We start from the raw sequence: 22376 nt of genomic DNA, 5'->3' as shown, positions 1-22376 counted from the left end.
CTTGACCAATGTAATTAGTGTTGTATTTTAGAGAGTTATCTCCTGCTGCAGGGTCAAGAATGGACTGGAGGGAACAGAGTAAAGGCAGGGAGACAGTTAGAGGCTGCCTCAGTGGTCCAGACATTCAGTCCTACAGCAAGAGGGTGGCAATGATGAGATATCACTAGCATTTAATTAATACATAGTTGAATTCACGAGACACTTGCATAAGAAGAAGACCAAGACAGAATACCTGGTAACAACGACATTTAGGAGATGGTGGGGAAGAGGAGTCAGTAAAGGAGGTCACAAGCAGAAATTTCCAGAGAAAGAGGAAGAACAGAAGAGCATGGTGTCAGAGCCATGTAAGGAGAAAAGAATTTGGAGGAGAAGGCTGTGGTCAACAGGATCAAACTCAGGCAAGAAGTGAAGTAAAATTTCCATGGGAGTAGAAATAAGGGGTCACGTGTGACTTTGAGAGAGTAGTTTGCCTGCCATGGAGGCAGAGGCCAGTGACAGGGGGCTGAGCTGGAGCTGGGGGCTAGGAGTGCAGGATGTAACATTTGAGGAAATTAATTTTCTTGGAGCTTTAGCGCAAGGGAAAGGAGGGGCTAGGTGACAAGGAAGGGAGTGTGCGATCCAAGGAGGATTGTTGTTGTTGCTATTTTGTGATTGAATACAATTGAATCTGTAAATAAAATGGGGGTGAGGCGCCATCACAGAGGGAGAGTGTGAAGATCTTGGGAAGGGGGATGTACTTGACGTAGTGAGGTCTCCGATGAACTGGAAAGTCTAGGTGGGGCAGCTGGGGACTTTAAGTGTTAATGACAAGGGACAGTTGAGGCTTTGTGGATGACCTTGTGGGAATGAAGGCAAAGGGAATGTCTCTGCTGGAGGAAAGCCAAGATGGATAGAAAGAGAGAAGGGGAATGAGAGGAGGAGGGGAGAGAAGGGGAGAGGAAAGAGGAAGACAGAAGAGAGGAAAGAGGAGTGAATTTCACTTTTGCCAATCACAGAAATCCTTCTTCCACAAGGAGGTGCAAATGAAGGGGTGATGGAAGGACCAGAAATATCCCCCCCCATGGATTCCCCCTGGGATGTGCAGAAGAAATCTCCTCCCCACCCCTGGAAATAAGGCAGGGCAGTTCCCCAAACTTCAACCTAGTTAAGGCCACTGGAGGAGACTAACAGAGAAGTCTGGTACTGGTTATTTTTCAAGACATGTCAAAGCTTGACAGCAAAGGGCAATGGCTTCTGGGAGAAGGTTGCTCTCCATTCTCTTGAACAGGCATGGAGAGAATAACTCCATATTTGAATGTGTGGGCCCGAGAGCAAACCCAATGGGCCCTATCAAGATCCAAAGATCAGTACTCATTAGCCATCCACAGGCTGTGCATAAGGCCGGTCATTGAATAATTTCCCATCGCAAACACAGAAAACACTTGTGATTCCCAGCACATTTTTGCAAACCACTTGATTTCGCTTGGAACAGATTGCTGTCAGGAGGAACATTTTCTAGATGGGGAGTTCACCTTTGTTTCACCTTTAGCAGCCCTTCATGACATTCTCTGGCATATAGCTGCCTCCTTATGCTGTGAACCTTTTTCCCTCTAACCTCTTTCCTGGGCTAATGGAGCCCTTTTCAGCAGCAAATCATTCCTTGAGCCTGTATTACATCTCTTCTTCTCAGGATTTGCTCCATGGGTATAATTGGCTGCCTTCAGCTCCCTTCTGTCCATAAGACCATAGATCATACAGGCAGAGATGGATCCCCGGTGAACCAGAAGAGGCTTATGACTTCAGGAAGGCATTAAGATATGGATACGCATATTTTATTTTAACCTCCTTTGGGTATAGGGCAGCCAAGGCTTGTGTCTTCCTAAACAGTCTTCCTGGCTAAATAGTCAATGGCTACATAACGCATTGTATAGATTACATTTTTTTTTAAAAAATCAAAGGCCGAAATCTTCCCTTCCTATAACCCCCCTTCTTCAAGTGATGGAGAAGTCTGTGATTCTGTTGCAGAACATGAACTCAATTAAAATAGTTCCTATACATTGCTGCTGAAATCACTCTTGAATGTTCCCATCCTATAAACATATCATATTATAATATTAATGTGGAACCTGCTCACTTTATTGCCTCAGTCTCTTCACAGCTCATTGATTAACCAGATGCCAAGCATCCATCCCCTTGACTATGTGTGTGTGTGTTTCATCATGGAGGATGCCTTATGCATCCCATCCAACATTCCTCACTGAGGTTTTTCCTATCAATTGTTTCCTTATGGTTCAAAGCATATGGCCAGTTTATTCTGTCATCAATCCTCAGTGGGCCATTTGTGTCCTTGATAATAATAACAGCATTAATGGATGTGCTCCCAACTGCACTACAGCCTTGTATCCTGGCTTCCTATTCTCCATCATGCTCTTCTCCCACACCCCCAAAGAATGTGTTCCTGAGCCAATGAGGCTCATTTTTTACCTTTGAGAAGCATGAAGGGTCTGTGGGTGAGAGTTCAGGGAGAGCTTGGGAAGGGGGTTACAAGGGGGAGACAAGGAAAGACTATGAAATAAAAGATGGCTTTTGTCAAGAGTTCCATGGTCTAATAAAATGAGCATAGACAGAGTCTTAAACCTCAGCACTGCCACCTCCCAGCTTTTTGACCTTGAAAATTTTTACTTCTTTTAGTCTTAATGTCCTCATCTATAAAAGGGGCACAAGAGTAGACTTCTTATTTGACTCTTTAGGAGAATTAATAAAATAATATATGTGTCCCTAGCACATGGTTGGTACTTCATTAATATTAGCTCCTTCAATTTTTTCCTGTTTTTCAACTTGAGTTTCTGCAGAGGCTGCTTAATATATATTGCAGGTGTGTGCTGCTCTATCAAAAGGCGTGCTTCTAAATAAAGGGTGTAAGTTAGGTTGGAGAAATGAGTCATATCTTACTTAAATGTAGTGCAGAGCACACTCTCTAAAGTTCTCTTGTGCTGCATTCTTTTGTAAAGCGAAATCAACACCCCCCCATAACCAGTGTACATAAAGCAATAGATTGCTGTGCAAGAATTTTTCTATACCTGAGTTATAGGCTTGCTCTTTTATGTGTCCACTGAAGTAAGAATAATGTCACTGAATAACATTTACTGAGAGCTTACTATGTGTATTGTGTTAATGACTCTCACATCCTCTGTAAAACAGATGCCAAATTATCTCCACTTACAGAAGAGGAAACTGAGACATAAAAAGATTATACAGTGTGTTCAAGGTCACATAGTGAGTGGCAAGCCCAGATTTAAATACAGACAGTCTGACTCTCCTGAGTCACTTCTGGGGAGGATTTCACTCTAATGGGAACCAAAGTGGAACACCTGAAAAATCTACCCTCCCCTTACCAAGACTTCTTAAGAACCTAAAGTGTACTCTCAACGTTTCCTTTAACTGTAGTTGCAGTTAAAACGGGGCTATGGTTGAAATCCGCCACCTGGCTCCGCATCCTGTCAGAGGTGCAAGATGGATGGCATTCTAGATCTCATTTTAAAACAGTTTAATTCCTTGAGGTTTTCCTAAAGACCCACTAAGAACAGCACCTGACAGCAGCTGACATCTAAGTGAGCACAGAGCTTCTTCAAAGGGAAAGAGGTACCAGCCACATGGGAGACACAATCCCAACAGCTGGCATCTTCAGGAACATGCGGGTGACTCCTTCTTGCCCCAAAACTTTTGTGTAAAATAAAATACCTCAGATTCCTTGCAGGGAATTGAACCAATTTTTTTAAAGAATCATCAAAAGAAGGAGTGGCATAATGTGGTAGGAAGGATTTTTCAAGGTTTGGAGAACAGATTAAGCTTGAGCTACGCTTTTGCAACTATGTCTTCAAATCCTGCCTTTGTCACTGATTTTTCCCCAGGAAGACATACACATAGAGGTGAGGATGTGAGAGGAATTCTTCCCTCCGGTGCTCAATTAGAGGGGCAGTTCTGTGACATCCCCATCCCCTAGGAGTTTCAGATTTCCCATAAGTTTTTTATTTGCTCAGGTGGGTGTTTTAACTTCCTCAAAGACCAGGAAGTTGAAAGTTGATTGAGGACTGGACTCTGCATCCTCTCTTGGGGTCTCTTAGTCACTAAGGTGGGTTCTCCAAGCATTTATAATGCTGTGCAGCCTGGTAAATCTTTGCAACTCCCTGGACCCCATAACATGCTGGGGTTTGTTCTTATCTCGCACTTTTCTCTGAAAATGATGGTTATGTCCTTTGAAGTAGAGAGCTGGGGTGAGTCATTCTGAGTGACAGGGAAAATAGACTTCTTCTGTTTGGATGGACCTGGCATAAATGACTCTCTAAAGCTGAGACTCATGTACTCTTTTTTTTGAGGGGGTGAGGGGCGGTTAAATTTGTGGTAACATAGGGAGGTACTTGAAAAGATGAATTTCTAAGAGCCATGCCAATAAGCTAGGTTGAATTTGGAGTTACATTCTAATCTCTGGTTTCAGATAGGACGCAAATATGCTGAGCTGTTAATACTGACCTATCAAGGTCATGACAGGTTAAGAGAAATGACAGTTAAGAGAAATGAGACCATGAAAACCAGGATTGGCATTTGTACAACACTGGATCGTTTTAAAATTTTGCACCCAGACGCTTCTCTTGCCTAGTTCTGTTGAAAATATCCAGCATGAGGTTTTGTGCAGAACAGATCATCAATAATCAGAGTCCCAACTTCTGTCTCAGAGCCCAGCTGCTCTTGTTGCCATAACCATTGTGACACATTGAGAAGCCCTTTAGGCTGCAGTGACTGCCTCCAACCTCCAGCCTGGGCCCTACCCATAGCACCACCAATAAATACAAGGAAGTTCCTGCCTCATAGGTTGGGTTTTGACAAATAGGAGGCAGATAAGTTCTCCCTCTTCCTCCACCGAGAGACCCAGGAATCTGGAAGGCCTTTCAGAAGACCTACCAGAGACCAATCCACAAGGGGCTCTTGTTATAAAGCTGAGGCCGGTTCAGCAATGCCTCCCCTCATGTTTGCCCTTCACTGCCTCAGTTCCTTTTGTCCTCACCGTTGTTTCCCTTGAAATGTACTCCCTAGTAAAGAGTTATTAAGTTCCTAAGTAGCCCCTGGGTCCAGGGAACCCAGGCTAAGACAAATGATAAAAATTATATACATTGTTAATCACCAACCACATTCTGACCTGTTCTAGCTGCTGGGGAGGAATTGATGTTCCATGAAACATAGTCCCTGCTTCCATGTTCATGGAGTTTCACCTTCTAAATACATAATGACAAATTGAGATGAGTGCTCTGAAGAAGAACTCAGCTCTCTAGATTGCGTTAATAAAAGAGCTTGATGTAGACAAGGTCGGGGATGGTGGCCCTCGGAGCTGTGGGCGAGCAGGAGTTAAGCAGGTGCAGTTTGATAGGGAGGAAAGAAGGGCAAGGTGTGTATGTGTGTGTGGAATGGAAGAGTAATGTGGTTGGTGTGTTTACACAGGCTCTGTGGCTGAGCACTCAGTGGGTGTCACCCAGAAAGCCATTTAAAAAGGATAAATGCATAGGCCCTACCATCGGACTACTAAATCAGAGTCTTGAGTAGTACATGGGAAGGTTCTTAAGTCTTCCTTTTGAACCTTGGCCAGGTTTGGAAACTGCTGAATTAGACATGTAGACCCTGGCCTGAATAAGGTGAATTTTTGTTCTCAGTGTGTCCTCTTCCTGCTGCCAGAGACCACCATATTTCTCATACCTACCCTCTATCTCGCTTCCCATCCACCATCCCTGTCCATCCTGCGCACGCACGCACGCGCGCTCACACACATACACCCTAGTAGTGCTCATTTCTTTGCTTGCCCAGGATGCCTTCAGCCGTGCTTCCCTCTGACCCACTCCACAGCTGTGTCCCACGTGGAGGACTTTTCTTGACCTCTTTCCCAGCAAAACTGACCCATTTGTAATCCCTCAGGTCCCTGCTACCTGCTAATTAAGAAAGTTTTCTCTAGTTACATGCTGATTGCTGAACATCCTTCCAGATAATCGTAATAACTCACACGTCAGGATAATGGCCCTGTCTGGTACCATAGCTTAAAAAGATATTTTCAACATCATATTTTATTTAGTATCTCCAGCAGAACTAACCGTGCAGTATTATCCACACTAAAGAGATGACACGCCATCATTGACCAAAGGTATGTAGCAAACTTACCACTCTATCCCCAGGAAATACATTTCTATCTTACATACGGGTCTTTAGCCTCTTTATTAAAACAACGGAGTGATTGAGATTGGGTTCATCTTAAGGCAAGCCTCGATGGCGTGGTGTGGAGGAGGGAGACGAGACGGGGGTAATTTCGCAGGAGAAGACTTTCAGCTCTGCCATGTATGGGAGGCAACAGAGTATAGCAGTTAAGAGCAGCATGCCTAGGCTTTTGAGTGAGATGGCTTGAGTTCAAGCAGTGCTACAAGGTATTAGCTACGTGGTCGTGCTCAGTTACTTAATCTCTCTGATTCCAGCTTCCTCAACTGAAAGTTATGAGTGACACCTCATAAAGTAGGTGTAAAGATTAAATGAGATAATACATTGAAAGCACTTGACAAAGTGCCTAGCACATAGTAAGTAAGCCCACTCCTTTATCATAATTATTATACCACGTGGGCAACTGCCTTCCCTTCTGTGAGACAGGCTTTAGAGACAGCCACCGGAAAACAGAAAATGATGGGAGTGGGGAGATAAGGACAAGACACGGGAACAAAGGGAAGTCGAGCGAAAAGCTCTTGGCTTGCCCACGTGACCTTCTTCTGATTCCATGGGCCCAGCTGGGCCATTTTCCAGCCCCACTAGAAGGAGTGGAAATTGAACTATGATCTGGACAACTATCCATTCTGACCATGAATCAGATACCAGGAGCCAGTTAGACCTAATTGTCTTTGAAACATCCGAAGCCCAGATACATTTTTTGGAGGTCAGGCTGCTCTGCTGGAAAGGAGACAGAAGTACCTGGGATGAAAATAGAGTCATAATAGCTTCCTACAGTGGGTCTGAAAATCAGCGTTAGGGGTCTCCTTATGGTGTTTTCTTAATGATGTGCAACGCAATCATGGCTTTGGCCATAATAAAGATGAATTACTTCTTTTTCCTAGCAAAATAATGAAACTTTGGTAAACATCCCAGGTTTATCACTTAATTTTTCCCCAGCTCATGGAGGGAGAGAGAGGGGGAGAGAGAGCGAGAGGGAGTGAGCGAGCGACAGAAAGAGAAAGAGAGAGAGACAGGAGAGAAGCTTACCCCCAACCCAGTCCCCATTTTTAATATTCCAAGCTATTAGATTTCAATAACCCACTCTCCAGCAACGTGTGTCTCATTTCCCTGGACGGACCAAATAGGCAATAACAGCCTCTCGGTTAGAACACTAATGTTGTAATTTAGAACTTCTGTCAAGATGAAAGATCTTTGCTGGGATCCTCAGAGGACCCACAGCAACACTTCAACCCAGGCCCGGATAATGAAGTTTTCATTATTAAATAAAAATATTTTAGGAATGTCATAAACCATAAATCCACTCTGCTCTCTCTATTGCCCTGCCACCTTATTGTGTGTATTTCTAGAGAAAGCCCATCATCTTTCTAAGGCCCCTAATTCCTCCAAACTTGGCATTTCTTGCCTCTCAACCCCCTAATCCCACTGTGATGCCCTGAAGTTGCCATGGTGACAGAAGAGCGTCTTCTCCCACTGTAGATCCATAGTGGTGGGTGTGGAGGAGGTGAGACCCTGTTTCCTCTCCTCGGCTGCTCCTTCCTCCCCACCTTGTCCTGCCAACCGACTGAGAGGCTGACTCCAGGCAGCTTTATCTCACCTCAAGGAAATGCTAACAAGCACCATCAGGTCTGGCTCTTCTTAAAAACTTTGGCGCAATCAACTTTTAACGTGAATTTCGTGCTGGTTGGAAGCGTGAGATTCTGAGTCCCAGGGAAATGACTCATCTGTTTATCCACTTGCCAAATGTTGGGGTGCACTTCCTGCAATCCCAGCTGCCTTAACCTGGCTCTAATACCCACCTCAAGAAGACAGCCTTACTGGGGAGCTCATGCCCACCTCAGGAAACTGCCCCCCCTGCTGATCATCTTAACAGAGAGGATGAGGATGGATGCCTCTCTTTCCCAAATCCAAGTGGCACTGAGAAGGCTCAGGAGGCAAAGGGAGCTCAGACACATTGCATCTCAGTGGATTCTACAAGTAAAGAGAATCAGGACATCTGAAATTGGGAACTCATTTAGTCATCCCCAGCCCACTGCTGGATCACACCTGACAAGCCAGCTGTCTTAAAAATTTAAGAGAAATTTTCTAGCCCATAACAGTAAAGTAAAGAAGCTCTCATTTGCACGTAACCAAATGTGTCTCTGCTGTAACTTAAGCCCATATTCAAAAGAGATAATGATCTACTTATCATAATACACAAGATTCTGTTCATAGAAGGGGAGTATTAACACCTAGACAGGGGATTCATTTATACCTGTATTTTTGTTTATACCCACAATCCAAACTAAAGCAAAAAGAACTATTAGATTAATCAAAGAAGAACTTGTAGATATATTCAAAGACAAAGATCATGACCACATGGCTCCCAGCCATCTCTCTGGAGCTTCTTCCATCACAGTGTGATTTGAAGTTGGACAGAGTTAGCTCTAAGATATAGCAAAAACAAGCAAAAAAAAAAAAAAACCCATTTTTTCATCTCCATTGTTCAGTGGGCTTTAGGAACAGTTGGTCTCAGCAAAAACACTCCTTCCTGAAAACATCTGAGAATCCAAATTATGAATTCTGTATTTTCTTTTAAAATCCATGTAGGAGTACACATCAGTTTGGGATTTTTATTGGGGAAAAGGGTACAACAAACCACAGCACCCTATCGGCACTTGAATTAATTGAAAGTAAATTTCCCCTCCCAGCACTAAACAAATGAGGAGCTTTTTGTGTGGTAACACCTATGCCCATCTGTAATCGGTTGCTAAGATCCCACTAATTAAAAAAAAAATCTCATTTGAAGATAGTTAATGGTTTCTGCATTTCTACAAAGCACTCGTCAGACTACGTTTCCTTGAACTTCAGGGTCTGTGCTGATTACTACTCAATTAGTTTTGATTCAATTCACTGAAGAAAAATGTCCATTTCATTAGTGTCGAGAAATAACCACTGGACACAAAATATATTTCCCTGCATTGCTATGGCAACCAGGACGACACAGCTGAGCTCAGAACGTTAATGCCTTCTCTGGGACTGTGTTTTTAAGTCAGCATGTGGCCATTAAGCCTTGCTGGGTGGGGATGGCTGTCTGGTGCCACATCACTCCTGGGATTGGCAAACGAAAGAGTCCAAGGGGCTCCCAAGAAGGCTGCCTTTCTGCCACTCATCTCCCCCGACCACACCCCTGAGGGCAGGGCATCTCAGTAGCAGCATCGATTGCTGTTTTGCAAGTCCCTAGGGCCCCTTTTGATGTGACATGCAAAAGTCCTCCTAGAAAGTGAAAAATGCAGCCCATCTTCCAAATGTGTTTTTCTACATGTTGCCTGTTTTGTGGATGTGTGTGACTATCAAGGTGAGGGACTGATGTTTGAGTTGGCTCAGGTTGGCCCACGCTGAGAGTGAGGAGAGGAGATGGGAGGTGATCCACGCAATTCAGTAAATCTGGCCATCAGCCTGGAGAACTCTGCCTCCTTAAGGGCAGCTTGATTCTTACCCACACTCCCCCAGCCTATGTAAGCAAAGGATGGGAAAAAAAGATTCTAGATTACCAAAGCAAAAGAAATGGATCTGTTTGTATGGGAAAGGAGGCAAAAGCACCAATGCCAGTTTTCAGGAATGATAGATGTGACCATTAGTAAGTGCTAATTAGGGCAGATAACCAAATTAGACCAGAACAAAAATTTTATTTGGGAGACTGAATTTTCTAGGTTAAATGGATAATTGCCCATATTTTCCCTTAAGCTATGTCAACATAATCTTAGACTATCAATTAATAATGAATTGCTGTGTACTAAGTTCAAGGTTCCTTGCCTTAGGATACAAAGATTAAAGACAAGTGACCAGACTCTTAAGGAACAGTTTAGTTGGTAGATAGCTCACGAAGTACTAGCAAAAGCTACTATTTACTGTGTACTAATACACGCCTTGCAGTGTACTAAGTGCTTTATATGCATTATTTTATTCAATCCTCACACTGGTGCTAGGAGGAAGATGTAAGTCCCATTTTAGAACCATTTACACTAAGGCTTAAAAAGGTACCTGACCAGTCAATTACTAGTTAATTACAGCCAGTAATTAGAGGAACTGGATTCAAAGTCAAGTCTGTCTGGCTCCACAATCACTTTCAACCACCAGGCACACTGCCCCTGGTGTACACGTGAATAGCCAAGTGGGAAATATTAGTACCCACTGAGTGTTGCAACAGTACATGCCTGATTTGTAAGGAAAGCAGCAAAGTCCTATGCATTTAATGAATTTAACTTCCCTTTTAAAATTCAACTTCAAGGGAATGGGCAAAATCAGAGTGTCCCATCGCCTTCATTAACCAGATGTTCTACTCATCGGCCTCTCACTCCTTCTGCAGACCACAGGGAGCAGCTGGAAGGCTGCTGTGAGAGCTGCCAAAAGGCAAGGACCAGGCGCTCATTCTAACACAAGAGCAAGCTCACAGTCAATTATCTCAGTGTCAGAGTCCCAGTCTCCCCATCTCCACTCCACCGCCTTGAGATCCTGTGCACCTGAGCTTCTTTATTTTGAATCATCATCATGTCACCATCAAAAATATCTATTAAGTTTCCGCATACATAGTGCACTGGTCACCCCATTTATTCTTGCTCCCTTGGCATGTGTGTAATTTTCACTCTATCTGTTTGCAGTTGCTTGACATGATTTTATGTCATCTTTATACATCTTCAGATATGACATTCAAGACACCCAGAACTCAGAGTGGGTCCCCAGACTCCTCTTTGCTTGTCCTTAGCAATGACATTGGGTGCTGGTAACAGGGTATCTTGGTTCAGGGACTGACAGAATAGCTTCTTCCAAATACAATCCAGAGCAGAACAAATTGATATATGTAGCAGTTTATAATCTAAAATCATACCACAGATAAAACATGCAATCTATAGACTGGCTTTGTTGCTAGAGCAGCATTTGTCAAAACACATTCTAAGAAAATCTAGTCCCTAGGGATGTTAAAGTCTGTTGATAGAAAAAGGGAGGGAGGCAGGTTCTGTGGTCAATTATGTTTAGGAAACACTGGGTTAAACAAACTTAATCGGGTTTCTTCACTGCAAGTGTGTTCAGAGCTCTTAATATGCTAATGTACTGTAGGACTCTCCAAGAGGAGAGAAAAGGAGGAAGCATTATCTACAGAACAGTTTTAATCCTGGAGTTTGAAGGGATTAGTGTTTTTGCAAACTCTGGAAAACACTGGGGAGGGGTCGATCTAGGAGCCTAATCTGCATACCTACCTGAGCAAGTCTGGAATATGGCACAGGCCACTGGGACTTTTTGCATGAAGACTCCTAAGCTTCACGGGAGAAATGTTTAGGACTTTGGTACTGATATCTGAACCCAGAAAAAGGAAACTAAGGATACCAAAAAAGACACAGTGAAAAATATCTGGTTTCCAATTTCAGAAGGAGTGGCCCGGATGGGCTGGAAACTATTAGTCATCCTGAGGTAGGAGAGAGCTAAGTGGCTCAGACCTACCCTAGTGCAATGATTTTTGTTTCTAGAGAAACCTCTGTATAGAATTGGATATTCTGAAATACAAATGAACGAAACTTCTAATTAAACAGTTTTGAACAATAGGCACGTTAATCATCTCACGGAATAAGAAGACCCAGGCTCAAATCTTTAGAATCTCTGCGATTCTCTTAGCTTACAACACATCCACATCACCTCCTTCTTTGATTTTTCTCTCTCTATTGGAGTAAATAACTTAGGAAGGATATGTGAGAGGTAGATTTTCTAAGTTCTTGAATGTCTTGGTATACCTTGTTTTACCCTCACAATTGACGGATAGTTGGCTGGGTCTAGATTGGAAATCTAGATTGAAAAATATTTTTCCTCAAAATATTGAAGTTCATTTCTTCCTTGCCTGTTGGTGTAGAGCGATGCTGCTGAGAAACCCAAAGCCAGTCTAGTTCTTCTCACTTATGTGTAATCTGTTTTCTCCTGCACTGATTTATCTTTCTTTGAAACTTTAGATATAATTGATATATAAAAATATTAGTTTCAGGTGTTCAGCAATTACTCGATATTTGTGTATATTGTGAGCCAGTCCCCACAATGAGTCTAGTTAATACTCATCACCACACGTAGAAATTTTTGTTCCTTGTGATGAGAACCTTTAAGATCTACTTTCTTAGCATCTTTCAAATATACAATACAGTATTAACTATAGTCACCATGCTGATGCTGTACAGTACATCCCCAGGTCTTATTTACTTTATAACTAGAAGTTTGTACCTTTTGACCCTCTTTACCCATTTGCCCACCCCTCACCCCCCCCCCACCTCTGGCAACCACCAATCTGTTCTCTGTATCTATGAATTTTATTTTTGTTTTCATTTTTGTTTTTTATACAAGTGAGATCATACAGTATTTGTCTTTCTCTGTCTGACTTATTACACTAAGCATAATGCTCTCAAGGTCCATCCATGTTATCCATGTTGTCACAAATAGTAAGATTTCCATATTTTTTATGGCTGAATAATATTCCATTGTATACACATATATATTATATAATATTCCATATATATATATATAATATATAATACTTTCTTTATCCATTCACCTATTTATAGGCACTTAAGTTGCTTCCATGTCTTAGCTATTGTGAATAATGCTGCAATGAACATAGGGGTGCCTATATTTTTTTAAAGTGTTTCCTTCAGATAAATACCCAGAAGTGGAATCATATGGACCACTGGATCATATGGCAGTTCTGTTTTTAGTTTTTTGAGGAATCTCCATAGTGTTTTCCACAGTGGCTTCACCAATTTACATTCCTACCAAAAGTGCACCAGGGTTCCCTTTTCTCCACATTCTCCCGAACACTTGTTACTTTTTGTCCTTTTGATAATAGTCATTCTAACAGATGTGAGGGAATTTTCTTTTTAACCATAATCTTCTGAAATTTTGCAAGTACATTTCTAAGTTTGGGCTTATTCAGACCTCACTGATCCCTTTCAATCTGAAAACTCAATCTCTAGCTTTGTGAATTTTTTTTCTAGTGTATCTTTGATAATTTTCTCTCCTCAATTTTCTATATTATCTCTTCCTGAAATTCTTTTTAATGCTTAGAGCTTCTGGATCAATTCCTTATGTCACCTGTGCTTTCTCAAATTTTTTTCTCTCCCTAATTTTTCTAGATTCTAGGAGATTTCTTCAACTTATCTTCCCACCCTCCCACTAATTTTTTTTCTTTTATTCAATCTTGTCAGTTGTATTCCTTAGGGCAATGCTGCCTGCTGCTGTACTAAATAATACCCAATGTCATGTACAGCATGGGGAATATAATCAATTATAGTGTATTAACGGTGTGTAGTGACAGGTGGTAATTAGACCTATGTTGGTGATCGTTTCACAATGCATATAAATTTTGAATCACTATGTAGTGCACCTGAAACTAATATTGTACATCAATTATACTTCAATTTAAATAAATAAATAAAAATAACACCCACCCCCAAATTTCAGTGGCTTACCACAATAAACATTTGCTTCATGTGTGTAACTCTTTAAACACAGATGTTACTGTTCATCAGGCAGCTCCTCCCCATAGGAAAATTCAAGTTTCCTGGCTCCTTCCATAGTCAGGCTCACCCATCACCCAAGCCTCACAGCCCCCTGTATACAGCAAGAAAAGGGGACAAAAGCAAGAGAAGCTGACTCTCAACAGCCTTGACATGCAAGTGTCACGTGGCACTTTCACCAATAGAATGTGAGCACATTCTATTGGTGAAATAGTCATTTGGTCTCACTGAGATGCAATCTGGAGGGAACTATAAAATGTAGCTCCTGGTTAAACAACTGCTTCCCACAATAACTGTATAATTTGGAAGAAGCACAAATTTTGTGCTTAGTTGCTGACCATTAGCAGTCTTTCTTGCAGCAATCACATTATTTTTATTTCCATGAGATCAATCATATCTCCCAATTGTTCCTTTCACAGAGCACAGCTTTGCCCTTTTGTTCACTTTTTCCTCTGGGATCAGCTCTTCTTCATTATCTTGGCCATTCTCATTTATGCTCTTGTTTCCTTCTTTTTCTGACAATCACTGTTAATTTTTTACATTAAAGGATTGAGGAGAAGTCTGATTACTCTGAGTAGATGGAGTGCATTTATTTATTGCGTATTTGCAGGTATGGTTCTTTCAACAGGACTTTTCCTTGATGGGAAGGCTGACACCTTTGTTCATGGGTCAGCTTTTCCACCAGCAGGTTCACTCTAGGCTCTGTGGCATTAGAATGGAAGAGTCACACAGACATAAAGAACAGATTTGTGATTGCCAAGGGGAAAGGGGGATGGGGAAGGGATGGATTGGGAGTTTGTGGTTAGCAGATGCCATTATATAGAGAATGGGTAAAAAACAAGGTCCTACTGTATAGCACAGGGAATTATATTCAATATCTTGGATAAACCATAATGGAAAAGGATATAAAAAAGAATGTATATATTTGTATATCTGAATCTTTTCGCTGTACAGCAGAAATTAACACAACATTGTAAATCAACTACACTTCAATTAAAAAAAAAAAAAGAATGGAAGAGTCAGCAACCCTTAGACTGCAAGCTCTACAGGTGCCAGAATAAGACAATCTCTACTCTGGGCCACCATTCTCAACCAAGAAGGCTTGGCTGCCCCAGAAAGTCCATCTTTAGAAAAGAACATCTAGATGTTTCCTGAGAGAGTAATACCAGTTTGCCTGTTACTCTGTGAATAGGAAAGAAAAGGGGATCAACAAGGACCTACTGTATAGCACAGGGAACTCTACTCAATACTCTGTTATAACCTATATGGGAAAAGGATCTGAAAAAGAATAGATATATGTATAACTAAATCACTTTGCTGTACACCTGAAACTAACACAACATTGTAATTCAACTATACTCCAATATAACATAAAAAATTTATTTAAAAGCACAAAAAAAATTAAAAATAAATAATTTTTTAGAAGCTCTTGGCTGTATATAGCCCAGACAAACACAGGCAGATATGAAATTATAAAATCTTCAAACAACAAAAAGGAAGGAGAAGGGAGGGTGAATGTCCCTGGCATAGCATCCCACAAAAAAATCTTGGATTAATCTTCCTCTCAGCAAGTATTCTCCCCCTCTGCCCTCCTTACTTACCAACACCAAGCTGCAAGCATGTCCAGGTTCAAGCCAGCAGGCCAATCTCACCTGCACTGCAGCCGCATCCAACAAATGATCAAATCTTAACAGTTTTCCTCAGTTAACATGCTTCCATCCATCCTGTCTGACAGGCTAAAGTCTCTCAGCTGGTGAACCTACCAGCTATCACCACCTTACTTTTGCTATTAGGTGTTCATTCTTTTGTATACTTTCAAGCTGTAATTTTGATGAGAGGAAAAGTCTCAGCTTGCCATCTTAAGCAAGATGAGAAAAACACTCGTAAATGTCCTTTGGACCAAGTTTTATGAGAAAAGAGGGCTATAAAAAATTATTAAAAGCAGTGGCTGACCGTATTCTGAAAGAACTTCGGTCAGCCTTTGGAGAAAATTATCTCTCAATTTACATAGCCTGGTCGATATGTTTATACATTCATTCTTCTATTTTCAATATACTGAGAGCTTATTCTCTACCACAGGCCATGCCAGGTACCAGGGCAAGACCATAAACAACATGGTCTCCCCATACTTCTCCTTAAAAAACTTAGCACTTGTGGAATGAATTAGCATTTGAAACTTAAAATTTGAATTTATTTTTCACTATAAGAAGAAGTTCAGGGCACTGTGGAAGCACTTAAACAAGGCACTGAGTAACCTGAGAGATGAGACTGAACCAGCCATATCTACGCATGGGGTGAGGTGGTAGAATGTTCCAAATAAAGGAAACAGCATGTCAGAATCACAGTGGCTCCCATCTGCATGTACGAATAGCTTCATATGACTATTGTCTGTGCTTGGAATGTCTTCCCGTCCACCACTCCCAATCCACCAAGTGTGGCAAAACCCTCAACTCAAGTATTCCTCCACTCTTGGAAAAGCTCACAGAAAGTTCCCTACAGATCTGGGCGTTTTCCTCCATTTGTTCATTATAGCTTATATGTTCCACACTTAGAACAATGGGCACACTCTAGAAAATGTTTGGTTCCCTTCCTGTATCTACCACCGGTCTAAACTCTCTGAGGCCAGGAGTTGTGTCTTATTCACATTACCTGCCCAGGTGAATGGCAAGTGTTAGGTATGCAATTAATACGTGTTGACTGTTGAATCATGAATGAAGCGGCAGTATTGTGACCATATATTGGTTGCCCTCAGTTGTACACAAGTTTGATGTGACTTTGTTTCAGAGGTTGAGAGTTGAATGAAGAATTTACGTATTCACTTCTATGGGAACTTGGTCCAAGCACTTAGGAAAGATAAGGCTATGGAGAACTTCCCCAAAACTGCTGCTACCTACAATAATACAAGCATAGCAAGCTCTGAGATTATGAATTAGCAGGAATCAGGCAAGTCTTTATTAGGATAACTATGATAGTGTCAGCTTTACCTCACCTGTTTACCTTACCCCTGCAGGTTAAGTGGACATCTGAGAAAGAATAAATTCCCTCTGGATGTGTATGAGTCCTGTGCAATGATGTAAATTTGCTTTAGATGGAGCCAAGGAGGCAGCAGGATGAGAATTGGGATGGCTTCAATCAACAAAGACTAAATTGTACATTCTTCTCCCTGGATGTCAGTGAGTTCATAAAATATCATTTTGTTCATAAAAATTGCTTTTGCTACAATGAGTATACGTGATGTTATGACGATGCATGTCAGATGGAGCCTTGGCATAAGTGAAGCAAGATGTAAGATTCACTGCAGGGGAATAATGGGTAAGAGCCCTAGAACATATCATTCAGGCATTAAAGAAAGATTGCATATTTACAGCAAAGTGTGAAAACATTGCCTCCTGGGTATTAAAGAGAGTACAAGTACAGCCAAGGCAGTAAACAACCGAGCTCAAAAAGTAACACAGAACTAAAGGGCAACCAAGTGAATAGGGCTGTAACTTTAAATGACTTAATAGACACCAGGAGACCCTGCTCTCCCATAGCAATGCTTGCTTCATAATTACTGCTCACTTGTTTGGTATTCAAACTTGTATCTTAAACACACAAAAAACTGAGAACCACTGAGTTCAACTATATCTAGTCTAATATTTGCACTTTTCTGCTAATTTTTAATTTGGGTAGATAAAATATATCTGTAAAATTTTGAACCCTTTATTTAATCACCAACACAATAATTATTAAACATCCCCAATTGAAAATAATCCCTATTATTAGGGTGATCTTATACCCTGGTTTCCTTGGGACACTCCCAAATTTTATCTAATGTCCCAGATCCTGTACAGTTAAACATGTAACTTAAATTTTTCATTTTTTAACAAAGCATTAATTAAGGTAAACTAAGTTAAGTTTGGTAATTTCCACTTTGTACCTCTAGCTTCTGCCAGTGTCTTGTCTAATATGAAGTTGTATGTAGTAGTTAGTATAGTTGTATGTAGTTCTGTATGTAGTTGTCATGTAGTATATAGAATTCTGATTGCCATATGGTTAAATCTGAAAGATGACAGGTGATAACCAAACCTACTTTCCTTTCCCTTTCAAGACAGGGTATGCTACTAACACATTCTTTTTTTTTTTTAATTTTTATTGGAGTATACTTGATTTACAATGTTGTGTTAGTTTCAAGTGTACAGCAAAATGAATCAGTTATACATATACATATATCGACTCTTTTTTAGATTCTTTTCCCATCTAGGCCATTACAGAGTATTGAGTAGAGTTCCCTGTGCTAAACAGTAGGTCCTTATTAGCTACTTATTTTATATATAGTAGTGTGTCTATGTCAATCCCAATCTCCCAATTTATCCCTCCCACCCCTTACCTCCTGGTAACCATAAGTTTGTTTTCTACATCTGTAACTCTATTTCTGTTTTGTAGTTAAGTTCATTTGTACCCTTTTTTTAGATTCCACATATAAGAAATATCATACGATATTTAACACCTTCCTTTCAAGGACAGCGTGCACTCACTGATAAAACAAAGTAGGTTCAGATTAGGTAGCCAGCGACAGCTAACTCCTCTGGTTTGGCTATGATGGAAGAAGTGTTCAGTGTTGCTGCCCTTGCTGCCCAGAGTGTATACCAGCAGCCAGTTGTGCTGTGACCAGGACCATGGCCAATGCCACAGCCTGCAAATTGCAGGAAGCTATCAGGCTTCCAGTCAGTGGGAATCATCAGGAATGATAGGTTTGGCATATGGGAAATATGTGCAGGAAATACAGGCTTGACTGTCCTACCATAGATCACAGAGAGAATAGTCTGAATACATTTGTTCAGTGGTGCTTATTATTTACTGTATGATATAAATTTACTTTATTGTTTAGTAAGGTTTGGTTTTATTTTGTCCTTTTCAAAGCAATGATCTCAAAAAAGTGAACGTTTAATGAAATACTAAATACTGAATTTCCATTTCTTAAGAAACTTGGTGATGCAAATGTCAGTTGCACAAAATTCTGGTTTATGTTTATCATCTATGGAACACCGCCAAAAGACACAAATATTCTGAAGAAGCGTCAACATCTACTTCAAAAGTTAGTAATTATTTTTAAAAGACTGTTTCCAAAAGAGTCAATATAATAAGTACAGCTGCAGAAGGTTCATTTACAACACTGGAAAGCATGACTTATCGTTGGGATCAAATGAGTATTTTTCTAAAATAATTTCACTCTCGATTCTAAGTTTCTCCTGTGTATGTGTAAAAGTGAAATGATAGCTATTAAAAGTATTGGCTCCATTAGCTAGAGAACTTCACTAAGAATTAGATGATATCAGTTTTACATTAGTGTCATGAGATTCTTCAAATAGAAAATCAGTTAATTCCAATAATGTCTTTTAAATTAACACATGAAATCAAAGTAAAACTTTTAGAAGTTGATTCTCTCAGTAAAATATTTTAACTTTCTTGTAAATGCTATTAAAAATCTGGATAAAAAGCTCAATCTTGAAGATAAAGTTACTTGTATTTACAGTGATAGTATAATGCAAATTTTGATAGGGCCCAATATTGTGGTAAAACCCATGTTCTAACTAAATCAGGAAACTTGTGGAGCAGGTTTGGAATTGGAGTTCTAGTTGGAATTGGTTGTAGTGCACATGTTATTCATGAATGTGTCCAAACAAGCTTTGATGGTCTACTTGTCAAAATAGAAGCTGTATTTAAAGTCAGCAAAATTATAAACTTTTGTGACAAAATTCATGTTGCATTTATTTTGAAATGTTTCAGTTATGGCAGTGCATGCTTTATCTCTTTGCTGTCTGTCACCAACAGATTTTTAAAATTTTTTAATTTTAAAGAATTACTTTGTAGATCCAACTAAGCATCTGACAATGATATTGAAACTTATTGTAAAGCAGTCTTCTAAATTTAGGTTGCATTTTGTTTGGAAGAAGTTGTAAATCTTTAATCAGATATTCAACTGATGGAACACCAAACAACTTCAGCTTTTGAATCGTGCAGCAAACTATAATTATTGAAAGAAAATCTTGAAACCAGAAAGATGATGAATTGTAACCCCATTAACGCAAAGGAAGGAATGGATTAACTAAATGATAAAAGACGAAAAGCATAAAATATTAAACTTTGAAATTCTGTAATTATACTTTGGAATATCTTCACCTCTGGGGAAAATCTTCTAATGGAGAGCCCTTGGATTTTTTTTTTTTTGAATAAAACATATTCTGTACTGAATAGAACTAAACTGAGATAGTCTTCAAATATTGCAGATATTGCAGATATCTCTTGATAGGTTATGTTTTGTAAAATTGTTTTTTGAAGCAATGGAGGCAAAAGGACAGTGCATGCAAAAATATTTGGCATAAAATATTTATACATTTGCATGTTAAAAAATAGAGTTAAGAATATCTTTCATCCAGCAGAATTCACTCAGAGCTTACCAGACAGATACATCAATACCTGAGGTATTTTTGCAACTAAAAATAGTATGGTCTACAAAGAGAAGTCAATGGAAGCTATGAACAATTTTAAATTTATCGACCATAAAATGTAGTTTTGAAAGATACTGCAATCAGTTTTATGAAAAAAAATTGACTAATAAGCCATATCCAAACTTTTATTCTTCAGAAAAATACCTATGTCATAATATTAGAGACTGACACAACCAAGAAATGAAATATGTAAAGGTATACCAGGAATAATTATTTACTTAGGTTATTTCAAATGTTTATATAGTCAATATAGAGAAATTTTGTTTTACTTTAATGCATATGATACACATTACTCCTATTTTTTAGAAATACTACTTTTGAAAGTAATTGTTGAGTATAATTAATTCATATCCATCCATACAATAAACCCATTTATAACGTAATAAGTAGACATTTCAAAAAGTTATATAGGGCTTCCCTGGTGGCGCAGTGGTTGAGAGTCCGCGTGCCGATGCAGGGGACGCGGGTTCGTGCCCCGGTCCGGGAAGATCCTACATGCCGCGGAGAGGCTGGGCCCGTGAGCCATGGCCGCTGAGCCTGCGCGTCCGGAGCCTGTGCTCCGCAACAGGAGAGGCCACAACAATGAGAGGCCCGCGTACTGCAAAAAAAAAAAAGTTATATAATCTTAATTATTTTAGTACTTTCTTTCACCCTTCTGATTATGTACTTACCTCAGGGACAAGTCCTATTTCCCAGAGACCAAGTGGTAGAAAGCCCAGAAAATAAAAGAGAAACACTAGCTGTAGCGTCTTCCTAGATTTTAGACGATGAAGTCATACAACCATGTACATTTCAAGCTAGAAAGAAATTAAAGGGCTTCCCGGGTGGCGCAGTGGTTGAGAGTCCGCCTGCCGATGCAGGGGACGCGGGTTCGTGCCCCGGTCTGGGAAGATCCCACATGCCGCGGAGCGGCTGGGCCCGTGAGCCATGGCCGCTGAGCCTGCGCGTCCGGAGCCTGTCCTCCGCAACGGGAGAGGCCACAACAGTGAGAGGCCCGCGTAACGCATAAAAAAAAAAAAAAAAAAAAAAAAAAAAAGAAATTAAAGAGGTAATGTAATTCAGACCCATCAAGCATCTCCCATTCTTGGATCTACATAGTATGCCAGAGAAATAATTTTCAACTCTTTCTCCAAACAGCAGATCTTAGAAACCAGGGGAAGGGCACTTTCCTACTCAAGGAGTCATAGTAGCAAATGTAAATTTATGGAGACTCTAGGTCTTCACTCCAGGAGTAAGTGCACACTTCATAAAACGTACATTTTGTAATCATGCAGATTTTGGTAAAAATTAATTTTTAAAAATACAGTCATTGGTAGTCTACATAAATATTTTAAAGTATTTCTAAATATTGTCTTTGAATGAAATGTTGATTATAAAATTTGGACTCTATCAGTATGTTAAACTTTCATGAAAATTCTTCTTCTCTGTAGATGGACAAAGAAAGAGGTAAGATGGCAGGCATGGGATTGGCTTAAGTGAGGAGAAAATCTTGACTGGGAACTTAAAAACAATACCAAAAAGACACATTTAAATTTCTATTAAATTCAGAAATAATAGATTTTTAAACATGTTCATAAAAGTTAAGAGTGGGGCTTCCCTGGTGGCGCAGTGATTGAGAGTCCGCCTGCCGATGCAGGGGACACAGGTTCGTGCCCCGGTCCAGGAAGATCCAACATGCCGCGGAGCGGCTGGGCCCATGAGCCATGGCCGCTGAGCCTGCGCATCTGGAGCCTGTGCTCCGCAACGGGAGAGGCCACAACAGTAGAGACCCGCCTACCACAAAAAAAAAAAAAAAAAAGTTAACAGTGAATGTAAAAATAATGGAATTAATATTTTCAACTTCCTTTATTTGGTGTCTTTTTAAACAGTGAGGTTGTTTTATTAAACAGAACTGTTTTTAATAGTCTTTTCCATTGTTTTATCATAGGATATTCAGTATAGTTCTCTGTGTTATACAGTAGAAGTTTGTTGCTTATCCATTCTATATATAAAAGCTTACGTCTGCTAACCCCAACCTGCCACTCTATCCCTCCCCCAACGCCCTCCCCCTTGGCAACCACCAGTCTGTTCTCTATGTCGTGATTCTGTAAACAGAACTTTTTTGAAACATACTGTTTTTAGGTTT

The sequence above is a fragment of the Phocoena phocoena genome, chromosome 1 (genome assembly GCF_963924675.1).
Source record: "Phocoena phocoena chromosome 1, mPhoPho1.1, whole genome shotgun sequence".
Classification (NCBI taxonomy): domain Eukaryota; kingdom Metazoa; phylum Chordata; class Mammalia; order Artiodactyla; family Phocoenidae; genus Phocoena; species Phocoena phocoena.
Note: the sequence above shows the minus strand (reverse complement) of the source record.